At 49.8% G+C, this 17281-nt stretch overlaps 1 protein-coding gene across 1 annotated transcript in view; it reads left to right on the plus strand.

Annotated features, from left to right (window-relative positions):
- Positions 1-17281, plus strand: part of LOC138246906 (serine protease 33-like) — a 1038083-nt gene that overhangs the window by 485565 nt on the left and 535237 nt on the right. The window lies entirely within an intron of this gene.

Genomic DNA, 17281 nt, shown 5'->3' on the forward strand with positions numbered 1-17281 from the left:
ACCCAAGTCTGGGCATACCATTCCCACTTGGGGCGACAAATGCAAAAAAAACAGAGGATGGACAAAATGCATAGCAAATCAAACATTCAGCTCCAGTCACAAAGATCTGGGTTTAATCCATCGTTTTTTTGCTCACCATTCCACCCCGGGTTGGATCCAGCCATATGCAAATCAGTCATGACCCTGTTCCTCATGGGAACAGTCCAGCCCGAACTGCAAAGCCAGGTCCTCCCTGGACCGGACACAAGCATCCTATGACCAGTTTAAAGGTATCACCTTTCATCAGGTAGGCTAGCTTGAATCCAGTGGCACAGTGAGCACAGGACCCACGTCTTGGCATACCCTTCCCACTTGGGGCGACAAATGCAAAAAGAACAGATGATGGACGGAATGTGGAGCAAATCAAACATTCACCCCCAGTCACACAGATCTGGGTTTAATCCAATTTCTTTTTGCTCACCACGCCATCCCAGGTTGGATCCAGCCATATGCAAATCAGTCTTGACCCTGTTCCTCATGGGAACAGTCCAGCCCAAAATGCCAAGCCAGGTCTTCCCTGGACCAGAAACAAGCATCCTAGGACCGGTATAAGGGTATCACCCATCAGCAGCTAGGCTAGCTTGAATCCAGTGGCGCAGTGAGCACAGGACCCACGTCTGGGCATACCCTTCCCACTTGGGGCAACAAAAACAAGAAAACCAGATGATGAACAAAATGCAGAGCAAATCAAACATTCAGCCCCAGTCACGAAGATCTGGGTTTAATCCATTGTTTTTATGCTTACCATTCCACACCAGGTTGGATCAAGCCCTATGCAAATCAGTCTTGACCCTGTTCTTCATGGGAACAGTCCAGCCCAAACTGCCAAGCCAGGTCTTCCCTGGACCAGAAACAAGCATCCTAGCACACGTATCAGGGTATCACCCTTCAGCAGCTAGGCTAGCTTGAATCCAGTGGCGCAGTGAGCACGGGACCCAAGTCTGGGCATACCCTACCCACTTGGGGCGACAAATGCAAAAATAAACAGATGATGGATGTAGGAAAGTACCATCTTGCCTGGCATGTTACCCCCATTTTTCACTGTATATATGTTGTTTTAGTTGTATGTGTCACTGGGACCCTGATAGTCAGGGCCCCAGTGCTCATAAGTGTGCCTGAATGTGTTACCTGTGTTATGACTAACTGTCTCACTGAGGCTCTGCTAATCAGAACCTCAGTGGTTATGCTCTCTCATTTCTTTCAAATTGTCACTAACAGGCTAGTGACCAATTTTACCAATTTACATTGGCTTACTGGAACACCCTTATAATTCCCTAGTATATGGTACTGAGGTACCCAGGGTATTGGGGTTCCAGGAGATCCCTATGGGCTGCAGCATTTCTTTTGCCACCCATAGGGAGCTCTGACAAATCTTACACAGGCCTGCCACTGCAGCCTGAGTGAAATAACGTCCACGTTATTTCACAGCCATTTTACACTGCACTTAAGTAACTTATAAGTCACCTATATATCTAACCTTTACCTGGTAAAGGTTGGGTGCTAAGTTACTTAGTGTGTGGGCACCCTGGCACTAGCCAAGGTGCCCCCACATGGTTCAGGGCCAATTCCCCGGACTTTGTGAGTGCGGGGACACCATTACACGCGTGCACTACACATAGGTCACTACCTATATGTAGCTTCACAATGGTAACTCCGAATATGGCCATGTAATATGTCTATGATCATGGAATTGCCCCCTCTATACCATCCTGGCATAGTTGGCACAATCCCATGATCCCAGTGGTCTGTAGCACAGACCCTGGTACTGCCAAACTGCCTTTCCCGGGGTTTCACTGCAACTGCTGCTGCTGCCAACCCCTCAGACAGGCATCTGCCCTCCTGGGGTCCAGCCAGGCCTGGCCCAGGATGGCAGAACAAAGGACTTCCTCTGAGAGAGGGTGTTACACCCTCTCCCTTTGGAAAATGGTGTGAAGGCAGGGGAGGAGTAGCCTCCCCCAGCCTACGGAAATGCTTTCATGGGCACATTTGGTGCCCATTTCTGCATAAGCCAGTCTACACTGGTTCAGGGACCCCTCAGCCCTGCTCTGGCGCGAAACTGGACAAAGGAAAGGGGAGTGACCACTCCCCTGACCTGTACCTCCCCTGGGAGGTGCCCAGAGCTCCTCCAGTGTGCTCCAGACCTCTGCCATCTTGGAAACAGAGGTGCTGCTGGCACACTGGACTGCTCTGAGTGGCCAGTGCCACCAGGTGACGTCAGAGACTCCTTGTGATAGGCTCCTTCAGGTGTTGCTAGCCTATCCTCTCTCCTAGGTAGCCAAACCCTCTTTTCTGGCTATTTAGGGTCTCTGTCTCTTGGGATTCCTTAGATAACGAATGCAAGAGCTCATCCGAGTTCCTCTGCATCTCTCTCTTCACCTTCTGCCAAGGAATCGACTGCTGACCGCGCTGGAAGCCTGCAAACCTGCAACATAGTAGCAAAGACGACTACTGCAACTCTGTAACGCTGATCCTGCCGCCTTCTCGACTGTTTTCCTGGTGGTGCATGCTGTGGGGGTAGTCTGCCTCCTCTCTGCACTAGAAGCTCCGAAGAAATCTCCAGAGGGTCGACGGAATCTTCCCCCTGCAACCGCAGGCACCAAAAAGCTGCATTACCGGTCCCTTGGGTCTCCTCTCAGCACGACGAGCGAGGTCCCTCAAATCCAGCAACTCTGTCCAAGTGACTCACACAGTCCAGTGACTCTTCAGTCCAAGTTTGGTGGAGGTAAGTCCTTGCCTCACCTCGCTAGACTGCATTGCTGGGAACCGCGACTTTTGAAGCTACTCCGGCCCCTGTGCACTTCCGGCGGAAATCCTTTGTGCACAGTCCAGCCTGGGTCCACGGCACTCTAACCTGCATTGCACGACCTCCTAAGTTGTTCTCCGGCGACGTGGGACTTTTTTGTGCGACTTCGGGTGAGCACTGTTTCACGCATCCTCGTAGTGCCTGTTTCTGGCACTTCTCCGGGTGCTACCTGCTGCTAAGAGGGCTCCTTGTCTTGCTCGACGTCCCCTCTACCTCCTGGTCTAATTTGCGACCTCCTGGTCCCTCCTGGGCCACACTAGCATCCAAAAACTCTTACCGCACGATTTGCAGCTAGCAAGGCTTGTTGGCGTTCTTTCGGCGGGAAAACACTTCTGCCCGACTCTACATGGCGAGTGGGATCGGTCCTCCAAAGGGAAAGTCTCTAGGCCTTTGCGTTCCTGCAGAAACCGCAGCTTCTTCTGTCCAGTAGAAGCTTCTTTGTACCCACAGCTGGCATCTCCTGGGCATCTGCCCATCTCCGACTTGCTTGTGACTTTTGGACTTGGTCCCCTTGTTCCACAGGTACCCCAGATTGGAAATCCAGCGTTGTTGCATTGTTGGTTTGTGTCTTTCCTGCATTATTCCTCTAACACGACTTCTTTGTCCTTTGGGGAACTTTTGTGCACTTTGCACTCAATTTTCAGGGTCTTGGGGTGGGCTATTTTTCTAACCCTCACTATTTTCTAATAGTCCCAGCGACCCTCTACAAGGTCACATAGGTTTGGGGTCCATTCGTGGTTCGCATTCCACTTTTGGAGTATATGGTTTGTGTTGCCCCTATCCCTATGTGTCCCCATTGCATCCTATTGTAACTATACATTGTTTGCACTGTTTTCTAAGACTATACTGCATATTTTTGCTACTGTGTATATATAGCTTGTGTATATTTCCTATCCTCTCACTGAGGGTACACTCTAAGATACTTTGGCATATTGTCATAAAAATAAAGTACCTTTATTTTTAGTATAACTGTGTATTGTGTTTTCTTATGATATTGTGCATATGACACTAAGTGGTACTGTAGTAGCTTCACACGTCTCCTAGTTCAGCCTAAGCTGCTCTGCTAAGCTACCATTATCTATCAGCCTAAGCTGCTAGACACCCTATACACTAATAAGGGATAACTGGGCCTGGTGCAAGGTGCAAGTACGCCTGGGAAATCACTACAAGCCAGTCCAGCCTCCTACATTTGTCATCACAGTAAAAGTGTTACTTCTGTAGGCCAGAATGTTAGAGTGTCATCTGTTAGGGCCAGGTCTCCTTCTGTTCATTCTCAGCATACTTCTGTTTCTAGACATGCCTCACCCACCCACCCTGATGACAGAGTGTTAGAAAGGGAGCTCAATAGATTGAGAGTGGAACAATCCAGACTGAAGCTCAAGAAGCAACAGCTGGATTTAGATAGGCAGTCATTGGAGATAGAAAGAGAAGGTCAGAAATTGGGATTTGAATCCCATGAAGGCAGCAGCAGTATTCCAAATAGTCATCCTGCAAAAGAGCATGATTCTAAGAATCTGCAGAAGATAGTTCCCCCTTACAAGGAGGGGGGTGACATTAACAAGTGGTTTGCTGCACTTGAGAGGGCCTGTGTTGTACAGGATGTCCCTCAAAGGCAGTGGGTGTAGGAAAGTACCATCTTGCCTGGCATGTTACCCCCATTTTTCACTGTATATATGTTGTTTTAGTTGTATGTGTCACTGGGACCCTGCCAGCCAGGGCCCCAGTGCTCATAAGTGTGCCTGAATGTGTTACCTGTGTTATGACTAACTGTCTCACTGAGGATCTGCTAATCAGAACCTCAGTGGTTATGCTCTCTCATTTCTTTCAAATTGTCACTAACAGGCTAGTGACCAATTTTACAATTTACATTGGCTTACTGGAACACCCTTATAATTCCCTAGTATATGGTACTGAGGTACCCAGGGTATTGGGGTTCCAGGAGATCCCTATGGGCTGCAGCATTTCTTTTGCCACCCATAGGGAGCTCTGACAATTCTTACACAGGCCTGCCACTGCAGCCTGAGTGAAATAACGTCCACGTTATTTCACAGCCATTTTACACTGCACTTAAGTAACTTATAAGTCACCTATATGTCTAACCTTTACCTGGTAAAGGTTGGGTGCTAAGTCACTTAGTGTGTGGGCACCCTGGCACTAGCCAAGGTGCCCCCACATTGTTCAGGGCCAATTCCCCGGACTTTGTGAGTGCGGGGACACCATTACACGCGTGCACTACATATAGGTCACTACCTATGTGTAGCTTCACAATGGTAACTCCGAATATGGCCATGTAACATGTCTAAGATCATGGAATTGCCCCCTCTATGCCATCCTGACATTGTTGGCACAATCCCATGATCACACGGGTCTCTAGCACAGACCCTGGTACTGCCAAACTGCCTTTCCCGGGGTTTCACTGCAGCTGCTGCTGCTGCCAACCCCTCAGACAGGCATCTGCCCTCCTGGGGTCCAGCCAGGCCTGGCCCAGGATGGCAGAACAAAGGACTTCCTCTGAGAGAGGGTGTTACACCCTCTCCCTTTGAAAATGGTGTGAAGGCAGGGGAGGAGCAGCCTCCCCCAGCCTCTGGAAATGCTTTCATGGGCACACATGGTGCCCATTTCTGCATAAGCCAGTCTACACCGGTTCAGGGACCCCTCAGCCCTTCTCTGGCGCGAAACTGGACAAAGGGAAGGGGAGTGACCACTCCCCTGACCTGCACCTCCCCTGGGAGGTGCCCAGAGCTGCTCCAGTGTGCTCCAGACCTCTGCCATCTTGGAAACAGAGGTGCTGCTGGCACAATGGACTGCTCTGAGTGGCCAGGGCCAGCAGGTGACGTCAGAGACTCCTTCTGATAGGCTCCTTCAGGTGTTGCTAGCCTATCTTCTCTCCTAAGTAGCCAAACCCTCTTTTCTGGCTATTTAGGGTCTCTGCTTTGGGGATTTCCTTAGATAATGAATGCAAGAGCTCATCCAAGTTCCTCTGCATCTCTCTCTTCACCTTCTGACAAGGAATCGACTGTTGACCGCGCTGGAAGCCTGCAAAACTGCAACAAAGTAGCGAAGACGACTACTGCAACTCTGTAACGCTGATCCTGCCGCCTTCTCGACTGCTTTCCTGGTGGTGCATGCTGTAGGGGTAGTCTGCCTCCTCTCTGCACTAGAAGCTCCGAACAAATCTCCCGTGGGTCGACGGAATAGTCCCCCTGCAACCGCAGGCACCAAAGAACTGCATCACCGGTACCCTGGGTCTCCTCTCAGCACAACGAGCGAGGTCCCTTGAATCCAGCAACTCTGTCCAAGTGACTCCCACAGTCCAGTGACTCTTCAGTCCAAGTTTGGTGGAGGTAAGTCCTTGCCTCCCCACGCCAGACTGCATTGCTGGGAACGGCGACTTTTGCAGCTACTCCGGCCTCCGTGCACTTCCGGCGGAAATCCTTTGTGCACAGTCCAGCCTGGGTCCACGACACTCTAACCTGCATTGCACGACTTCCTAAGTTGTCCTCCGGCGACGTGGGACTCCTTTGTGCGACTTCGGGTGAGCACCATTTTACTCCACTTTGTAGTGCCTGTTCCGGCACTTCTGCGGGAGCTGCCTGCTTATCAGAGGGCTCCTTGTCTTGCTCTACACCCCCTCTGTCCCCAGACGCAGTTGGCGACATCCTGGTCCCTCCTGGGCCACAGCAGCATCCAAAAACCGTAACTGCACGACTTGCAGCTAGCAAGGCTTGTTTTTGGTCTTTCTTCAGGAAAATACTTCTGCACGACTCTCCACGGCGTGAGTGATCCGTCCTCCAAAGGGGAAGTTCCTAGCCCTTGTCGTTCCTGCAGAAACCTCAGCTTCTACTGTCCAGTAGCAGCTTCATTGCACCCACAGCTGGCATTTCCTGGGCATCTGTCCATCTCCGACTTGCTTGTGACTTTTGGACTTGGTCCCCTTGTTCCACAGGTACCCTCGACTGGAAATCCATCGTTGTTGCATTGATGGTTTGTGTCTTTCCTGCAGAATTCCCCTATCACGACTTCTATGTCCTTTGGGGAACTTTAGTGCACTTTGCACTCACTTTTCAGGGTCTTGGGGTGGGCTATTTTTCTAACCCTAACTGTTTTCTTACAGTCCCAGTGACCCTTTACAAGGTCACATAGATTTGGGGTCCATTCGTGGTTCGCATTCCACTTTTGGAGTATATGGTTTGTGTTGCCCCTATCCCTATGTGTCCCCATTGCATCCTATTGTAACTATACATTGTTTGCACTGTTTTCTAATACTATTACTGCATATTTTGGTATTGTGTACATATATCTTGTGTATATTTGCTATCCTCATACTGAGGGTACTCACTGAGATACTTTTGGCATATTGTCATAAAAATAAATTACCTTTATTTTTAGTATATCTGTGTATTGTGTTTTCTTATGATATTGTGCATATGACACTAGTGGTACTGTAGGATCTTCACTCGTCTCCTAGTTCAGCCTAAGCTGCTCTGCTAAGCTACCATTATATATCAGCCTAAGCTGCTAGACACCCTATACACTAATAAGGGATAACTGGGCCTGGTGCAAGGTGTAAGTACCCCTAGGTACTCACTACAAGCCAGTCCAGCCTCCTACAGTGGGCTGCTATCCTATGGCTATCATTTAGTGGAAAGGGTAGGGATCGGCTCCTTACTGTGAAAGAAAGTGATGCCAATAATTTTACAGTTCTTAAAAATGCACTCCTAGATGGTTATGGCTTAACCACTGAACAGTGCAGGATGAAGTTCAGAGAAACCAAAAAGGAGTCTTCACAAGACTGGGTAGACTTTGTTGACCATTCAGTGAAGGCCTTGGAGGGGTGGTTACATGTAAAGTTACTGATTATGAAAGCCTGTATAACTTAATCCTGAGAGAGCATATTCTTAATAATTGTGTGTCTGATTTGTTGCACCAGTACCTGGTGGACTCTGATCTGACTTCTCCCCAAGAATTGGGAAAGAAGGCAGACAAATGGGTCAGAACAAGGGTGAACAGAAAAGTTTATATAGGGGGTGACAAAGATGTCAAGAAGAAGGATGGTAAGTTTTCTGACGAGGGTGGGGACAAATCTAAAAATGAGTCTTCATCAGGCCCACAAAAACACTCTGGTGGGGGTGGTGGATCCAAATCCTCTTCAAATCAAAACAAAGAAAAGAAACCATGGTGCTATTTATGTAAAATAAAAGGCCATTGGACAACAGATCCCAATTGTCCAAAGAAAAGCACCAAGCCCCCTACCACTACAACCCCTGCTGCTACACCTAGTGCCCCTAGTAATAGCAGTGGTGGTGGGAGCAAACCTACTAATAGCCAATCCAAGGGAGTAGTTGGGCTCACTTTTGGTAACTTAGTTGGGGCTGGTCTGATTAGGGAGACCACAGAGGCTGTGTTAGTCTCTGAGGGGGCTATTGATTTAGCCACCTTGGTTGCTTGTCCCCTTAACATGGATAAGTACAAGCAACTACCCCTAATAAATGGTGTTGAGGTTCAGGCCTACAGGGACACAGGTGCCAGTGTTACAATGGTAATAGAGAAACTGGTCCTTCCTGAACAACACCTACTTGGTCACCAGTACCAAGTAACCGATGCTCATAACAACACCCTTAGCCACCCCATGGCTGTTGTGAATCTCAACTGGGGGGGGGGGGTTACTGGCCCAAAGAAAGTTGTGGTTGCCTCAGATTTACCTGTAGACTGTCTATTAGGGAATGATTTAGAGACATTAGCTTGGGCAGAAGTGGAGTTGGAGGCTCATGCAGCAATGCTGGGCATTCCAGGGCATATTTTTGCTTTGACCAGGGCTCAGGCCAAAAAGCAAAAAGGACAGGGTGACTTGGATCCTGGAAGAATGGACCAAGTGATCCCTAAAGCTAGGGTTAGTAAGACTAAAACACTACCTACTATCCCTCCCTCTACAGTGGATTCTAATTCTGAAGAAGAAGAATTTCCACCCTGTGCAGAACCTACTCCAGAGGAGCTGGAAGCAGACACTGCTGAGCTTTTGGGTGAAGGGGGGCCTGCCAGGGAGGAGCTGAGTGTGGCACAGCATACCTGTCCCACACTAGAGGGTCTAAGGCAGCAAGCTGTCAAACAAGCAAATGGGGATGTCAGTGACTCTCACAGAGTTTACTGGGAGGACAACCTCTTGTACACTGAAGCAAGGGATCCAAAACCTGGAGCTGCCAGGAGATTGGTGATTCCTCAGGAGTACAGAAAGTTCCTCCTAACTCTAGCCCACGACATTCCCTTAGCTGGACATTTAGGGCAAATGAAAACTTGGGACAGGCTTGTTCCCTTGCTTCATTGGCCTAGAAAGTCAGAGGACACAAAGGAATTTTGTAAGTCCTGTGAAACCTGTCAAGCCAGTGGCAAGACAGGTTGCACCCCAAACGCACCCCTTATTCCACTGCCTGTGGTTGGGGTTCCCTTTGAAAGGGTAGGGATTGACATAGTTGGCCCCCTTGACCCTCCTACTGCTTCAGGCAATAGGTTTATCTTGGTGGTAGTGGACCATGCCACCAGATATCCTGAAGCAATTCCTCTAAGGACCACTACAGCTCCTGCAGTGGCAAAGGCCCTCCTGGGAATCTTTTCCAGGGTGGGCTTCCCAAAAGAGGTGGTTTCAGACAGGGGAAGCAATTTCATGTCTGCATACTTAAAGGCCATGTGGAAGGACTGTGGTGTGACATACAAGTTCACCACACCCTATCATCCACAAACAAATGGACTGGTGGAGAGATTTAACTAAACTCTCTTGGCCTCAGATCTAGGATGGCTGAGTACATGAAAAAGGCCAGTAAAAACCTTCAGGCCAGCCAAGAGCTCCAAAAGCAATGGCATGACCAGAAGGCTGTTTTGGTTCAGTACCAACCAGGGCAGAAAGTATGGGTATTGGAGCCTGTGGCCCCAAGAGCACTCCAAGATAAATGGAGTGGACCCCACATAATTGTTGAAAAGAAGGGTGAAGTCACCTACTTAGTTGACTTAGGCACTGCCAGGAGTCCCCTTAGGGTGCTCCATGTCAATCGCCTGAAACCCTACTATGACAGGGCTGATCTCACCCTGCTCATGGCAACAGATGAGGGACAGGAAGAAGAGAGTGACCCTCTCCCTGATCTCTTCTCTTCCACAGAACAAGATGCTCTAGTGGAAGGTGTAGTAGTGGCAGATTGTCTTACTGCTGAGCAGAAAGACCACTGCATAAATCTCCTGGGTCAGTTTTCTGAACTCTTCTCTACTGTGCCAGGCACCACTTCTTGGTGTGTGCACACTATAGATACTGGAGACAGCTTGCCTGTCAAAAGTAAGATCTATAGGCAGCCTGACCATGTCAGAGACTGCATAAAGCAAGAGGAGCAGAAAATGCTTGAACTGAGAGTGGTTGAGCACTCTGAAAGTCCATGGGCCTCTCCTGTGCTACTTGTACCAAAACCTCATTCCAAGGATGGAAAGAAGGAAATGCGGTTTTGTGTAGACTACAGAGGTCTCAACCAGGTAACCAAAACTGATGCTCACCCTATACCCAGGGCAGATGAGCTAATAGATACACTGGCATCTGCCAAGTATCTAAGCACTTTTGACTTGACTGCAGGGTATTGGCAGATCAAATTATCAGAAGATGCAAAAGCAAAAACTGCATTTTCAACCATTGGAGGCCATTAGCAATTTACAGTAATGCCTTTTGGATTGAAAAATGCACCTGCCACTTTTCAAAGGTTGGTGAACACAGTCCTGCAAGGGCTGGAAGACTTCAGTGCAGCATATCTAGATGATATAGCTGTCTTTAGCTCCAACTGGGATGATCACCTGGTCCACCTATGGAAAGTTTTGGAGGCCCTGCAAAAGGCAGGCCTCACTATCAAGGCTTCAAAGTGCCAGATAGGGCAGGGAAAGGTGGTTTATCTGGGACACCTGGTAGGTGGAGAACAGATTGCACCACTTCAGGGGAAAATCCAAACTATTATAGATTGGGTTCCCCCTACAACTCAGACTCAGGTGAGAGCCTTTTTAGGCCTCACTGGGTACTATAGGAGGTTCATAAAGAACTATGGCTCCATTGCAGCCCCTCTTAATGACCTCACATCTAGAAAAATGCCTAAGAAGGTATTATGGACAGCAAACTGTCAGAAAGCTTTTGAGGAGCTGAAGCAGGCCATGTGCTCTGCACCTGTCCTGAAAAGCCCCTGTTACTCCAAAGCATTCATTGTCCAAACTGATGCATCTGAATTAGGGGTAGGGGCAGTCTTATCACAACTTAATTCTGAGGGCCAGGATCAACCTGTTGCTTTTATCAGCAGGAGGCTGACCCCTAGAGAAAAGCGTTGGTCTGCCATAGAGAGGGAGGCCTTTGCTGTGGTCTGGGTACTGAAGAAGTTCAGGCCATACCTGTTTGGCACTCACTTCATTTTTCAGACAGACCACAAACCTCTACTTTGGCTAAAACAAATGAAAGGTGAAAACCCTAAATTGTTGAGGTGGTCCATATCTCTACAGGGGATGGACTATACAGTGGAACATAGACCTGGGAGTACCCACTCCAATGCAGATGGACTCTCCAGATATTTCCACTTAGACAATGAAGACTCATCGGGTCATGGCTAGTCTTATTGTCCTTTGTTTGGGGAGAGGGGGGGGGGTTGTGTAGGAAAGTACCATCTTGCCCGGCATGTTACCCCCATAGTTCACTGTATATATGTTGTTTTAGTTGTATGTGTCACTGGGACCCTGCCAGCCAGGGCCCCAGTGCTCATAAGTGTGCCCTGTATGTGTTACCTGTGTTATGACTAACTGTCTCACTGAGGCTCTGCTATCCAGAACCTCAGTGGTTATGCTCTCTTATTTCTTTCCAAATTGTCAGTAAAAGGCTAGTGACCAATTTCACCAATTTACATTGGCATACTGGAACACCCTTATAATTCCCTAGTATATGGTACTGAGGTACCCAGGGTATTGGGGTTCCAAGAGATCCCTATGGGCTGCAGCATTTCTTTTGCCACCCATAGGGAGCTCTGACAATTCTTACACAGGCCTGCCACTGCAGCCTGAGTGAAATAACGTCCACGTTATTTCACAGCCATTTACCACTGCACTTAAGTAACTTATAAGTCACCTATATGTCTAACCTTTACCTGGTAAAGGTTAGGTGCTAAGTTACTTAGTGTGTGGGCACCCTGGCACTAGCCAAGGTGCCCCCACATGGTTCAGGGCAAATTCCCCGAACTTTGTGAGTGCGGGGACACCATTACACGTGTGCACTATACATAGGTCACTACCTATGTATAGCTCCACGATGGTAACTCCGAATATGGCCATGTAACATGTCTATGATCATGGAATTGCCCCCTCAATGCCATCCTGGCATTGTTGGCACAATCCCATGATCCCACGGGTCTCTAGCACAGACCCGGGTACTGCCAAACTGTTTTTTCAGGGGTTTCATTGCAGCTGCTGCTGCTGCCAACCCCTCAGACAGGTTTCTGCCCTCCTGGGGTCCAGCCAGGGTTGGCCCAGGAAGGCAGAACAAAGGACTTCCTCAGAGAGAAGGTGTTACACCCTCTCCCTTTGGAAAAAGGTGTTAAGGCAGGGGAGGAGTAGCCTCCCTCAGCCTCTGGAAATGCTTTCATGGGCACAGATGGTGCCCATTTCTGCATAAGCCAGTCTACACCGGTTCAGGGACCCCTCAGCCCTGCTCTGGCGCGAAACTGGACAAAGGAAAGGGGAGTGACCACTCCCCTGACCTGCACCTCCCAGGGGAGGTGCCCAGAGCTCCTCCAGTGTGCTCCAGACCTCTACCATCTTGGAAACAGAGGTGCTGCTGGCACACTGGACTGCTCTGAGTGGCCAGGGCCAGCAGGTGACGTCAGAGACTCCTTCTGATAGGCTCCTTCAGGTGTTGCTAGCCTATCCTCTCTCCTAAGTAGCCAAACCCTCTTTTCTGGCTATTTAGGGTCTCTGCTCTGGGGAATTCCTTAGATAACGAATGCAAGAGCTCATCAGAGTTCCTCTGCATCTCTCTCTTCACCTTCTGCCAAGGAATCGACTGCTGACCGCGCTGGAAGCCTACAAAACTGCAACAAAGTAGCAAAGACGAATACTGCGACCTTGTAACGCTGATCCTGCAGCCTTCTCGACTGTTTTCCTGGTGGTGCATGCTGTGGGGGTAGTCTGCCTCCTCTCTGCACTAGAAGCTCCGAAGAAATCTCCCGTGGGTCGACGGAATCGTCCCCCTGCAACCGCAGGCACCAAAGAACTGCATCACCAGTCCTCTGGGTCTCCTCTCAGCACGACAAGCATGGTCCCTTGAACTCAGCAACTCTGTCCAAGTGACTCCCACAGTCCAGTGACTCTTCAGTCCAAGTTAGGTGGAGGTAAGTCCTTGCCTCCCCACGCCAGACTGCATTGCTGTGAACCGCGTGTTTTGCAGCTACTCCGGCTCCTGTGCACTTTTCCAGGATTTCCTTTGTGCACAGCCAAGCCTGGGTCCACGGCACTCTAACCTGCATTGCACGACCTCCTGAGTTGTCCTCCGGCGGCGTGGGACTCTCTTGTGCAACTTCGGGTGAGCACCGTTTCACTCCACTTCGTAGTGCCTGTTCCGGCACTTCTGCGGGTGCTGCTTGCTTCTGAGAGGGCTCCTAGTCTTGCTGGACGCCCCCTCTGTCCCCTCACGCAATTGGCAACATCCTGGTCCCTCCTGGGCCACAGCAGCATCCAAAAACCCTAACTGCGAGCTTTGCAGCTAGCAAGGCTTGTTTGCGGTCTTTGCGCGGGAAAACACTTCTGCACGACTCTTCACGACGTGGGACATCCATCCTCCAAAAGGGGAAGTTTCTAGCCCTTGTCGTTCTTGCAGAATCCTCAGCTTCTACCATCCGGTGGCAGCTTCTTTGCACCCACAGTTGGCATTTCCTGGGCATCTGCCCACTCTCGACTTGATCGTGACTTTTGGACTTGGTCCCCTTGTTCCACAGGTACTCTCGTCTGGAAATCCATCATTGTTGCATTGCTGGTGTTGGTCTTTCCTGCAGAATTCCCCCATCACGACTTCTGTGCTCTTTGGGGAACTTCAGTGCACTTTGCACTCACTTTTCAGGGTCTTGGGGTGGGCTATTTTTCTAACCCTGTAGGAGGCTGGACTGGCTTGTAGTGAGTACCAAGGGGTACTTGCACCTTGCACCAGGCCCAGTTATCCCTTATTAGTGTATAGGGTGTCTAGCAGCTTAGGCTGATAGATAATGGTAGCTTAGCAGAGCAGCTTAGGCTGAACTAGGAGACGTGTGAAGCTACTACAGTACCACTTAGTGTCATATGCACAATATCATAAGAAAACACACTACACAGTTATACTAAAAATAAAGGTACTTTATTTTTATGACAATATGCCAAAGTATCTTAGAGTGTACCCTCAGTGAGAGGATAGGAAATATACACAAGATATATATACACAATAGCAAAAATATGCAGTATAGTCTTAGAAAACAGTGCAAACAATGTATAGTTACAATAGGATGCAATGGAGACACATAGGGATAGGGGCAACACAAACCATATACTCCAGAAGTGGAATGCGAACCACAAATGGACCCCAAACCTATGTGACCTTGTAGTGGGTCGCTGGGACTATTAGAAAATAGTGAGATTTAGAAAAATAACCCTCCCCAAGACCCTGAAAAGTGAGTGCAAAATGCACTAAAGTTCCCCTAAAGACAAAGAAGTCGTGTTAGAGGAATAAGGCAGGAAAGACACAAACCAACAATGCAACAACGCTGGATTTCCAATCTGGGTACCTGTGGAACAAGGGGACCAAGTCCGAAAGTCACAAGCAAGTCGGAGATGGGCAGATGCCCAGGAAATGCCAGCTGCGGGTGCAAAGAAGCTTCGACTGGACTGAAGAAGCTGCAGTTTCTGCAGGAACGCAAAGGGCTAGAGACTTCCCCTTTGGAGGACGGATCCCGCTCGCCTTGTAGAGTCGCGCATAAGTGTTTTCCTGCCGAAAGAACACCAACAAGCCTTGCTAGCTGCAAATCGTGCGGTTAGCGTTTTTGGATGCTGCTGTGGCCCAGGAGGGACCAGGGGGTCGCAAATTGGACCAGGAGGTAGAGGGGACGTGGAGCAATACAAGGAGCCCTCTTAGCAGCAGGTAGCACCCGGAGAAGTGCCAGAAACAGGCACTACGAGGATGCGTGAAACAGTGCTCACCCGAAGTTGCACAAAGAAGTCCCACGTCGCCGGAGAACAACTTAGGAGGTCGTGCAATGCAGGTTAGAGTGCCGTGGACCCAGGCTGGACTGTGCACAAAGGATTTCCGCCGGAAGTGCACGGAGGCCGGAGTAGCTGCAAAAGTCGCGGTCCCCAGCAATGCAGTCTAGCGAGGTGAGGCAAGGACTTACCTCCACCAAACTTGGACTGAAGAGTCACTGGACTGTGGGAGTCACTTGGACAGAGTTGCTGGATTCGAGGGACCTCGCTCGTCGTGCTGAGAGGAGACCCAAGGGACCGTTAATGCAGCTTTTTGGTGCCTGCGGTTGCAGGGGGAAGATTCCGTCGACCCACGGGAGATTTCTTCGGAGCTTCTAGTGCAGAGAGGAGGCAGACTACCCCCACAGCATGCACCACCAGGAAAACAGTCGAGAAGGCGGCAGGATCAGCGTTACAGAGTTGCAGTAGTCGTCTTTGCTACTATGTTGCAGGTTTGCAGGCTTCCAGCGCGGTCAGCAGTCGATTCCTTGGCAGAAGGTGAAGAGAGAGATGCAGAGGAACTCGGATGAGCTCTTGCATTCGTTATCTAAAGAATCCCAAGAGACAGAGACCCTAAATAGCCAGAAAAGAGGGTTTGGCTACCTAGGAGAGAGGATAGGCTAGCAACACCTGAAGGAGCCTATCAGAAGGAGTCTCTGACGTCACCTGCTGGCCCTGGCCACTCAGAGCAGTCCAGTGTGCCAGCAGCACCTCTGTTTCCAAGATGGTAGAGGTCTGGAGCACACTGGAGGAGCTCTGGGCACCTCCCAAGGGAGGTACAGGTCAGGGGAGTGGTCACTCCCCTTCCCTTTGTCCAGTTTCGCGCCAGAGCAGGGCTAAGGGGTCCGTGAACCGGTGTAGACTGGCTTATGCAGAAATGGGCACCATGTGTGCCCATGAAAGCATTTCCAGAGGCTGGGGGAGGCTACTCCTCCCCTGCCTTCACACCATTTTCCAAAGGTAGAGGGTGTAACACCCTCTCTCAGAGGAAGTCCTTTGTTCTGCCATCCTGGGCCAGGCCTGGCTGGACCCCAGGAGGGCAGAAGCCTGTCTGAGGGGTTGGCAGCAGCAGCAGCTGCAGTGAAACCCCAGGAAGGGCAGTTTGGCAGTACCAGGGTCTGCGCTACAGACCACTGGGATCATGGGATTGTGCCAACTATGCCAGGATGGTATAGGGGGGCAATTCCATGATCATAGACATGTTACATGGCCATATTCGGAGTTACCATTGTGAAGCTACATATAGGTAGTGACCTATATGTAGTGCACGCGTGTAATGGTGTCCCCGCACTCACAAAGTCCGGGGAATTGGCCCTGAACAATGTGGGGGCACCTTGGCTAGTGCCAGGGTGCCCTCACACTAAGTAACTTTGCACCTAACCTTTACCAGGTAAAGGTTAGACATATAGGTGACTTATAAGTTACTTAAGTGCAGTGTAAAATGGCTGTGAAATAACGTGGACGTTATTTCACTCAGGCTGCAGTGGCAGGCCTGTGTAAGAATTGTCAGAGCTCCCTATGGGTGGCAAAAGAAATGCTGCAGCCCATAGGGATCTCCTGGAACCCCAATACCCTGGGTACCTCAGTACCATATACTAGGGAATTATAAGGGTGTTCCAGTAAGCCAATGTAAATTGGTAAAATTGGTCACTAGCCTGTTAGTGACAGTTTGAAAGAAATGAGAGAGCATAACCACTGAGGTTCTGGTTAGCAGAGCCTCAGTGAGACAGTTAGGCACCACACAGGGAACACATACATATAGGCCACAAACTTATGAGCACTGGGGTCCTGACTAGCAGGGTCCCAGTGACACATAACAAACATACTGAAAACATAGGGTTTTCACTATGAGCACTGTGCCCTGGCTAGCAGGATCCCAGTGAGACAGTGAAAACACCCCGACATACACTCACAAACAGGCCAAAAGTGGGGGTAACAAGGCAAGAAAGAGGCTACTTTCTCACAGCTTTGATGGGCACAGATGGCGCCTATCTCTGCATAAGCCAGTCTGCACCGGTTCAGGGATCCCCCAGCCCTGCTCTGGCACGAAACTGGACATAGGAAAGGGGAGTGACAACTCCCCTGAACTGCACCTCCCAGGGGAGGTGCCCAGAGCTCCTGCAGTGTGCTCCAGACCTCTGCCATCTTGGAAACAGAGGTGCTGCTGGCACACTGGACTGCTCTGAG

The sequence above is a fragment of the Pleurodeles waltl genome, chromosome 7, assembly GCF_031143425.1.
Source record: "Pleurodeles waltl isolate 20211129_DDA chromosome 7, aPleWal1.hap1.20221129, whole genome shotgun sequence".
Lineage (NCBI taxonomy): Eukaryota > Metazoa > Chordata > Amphibia > Caudata > Salamandridae > Pleurodeles > Pleurodeles waltl.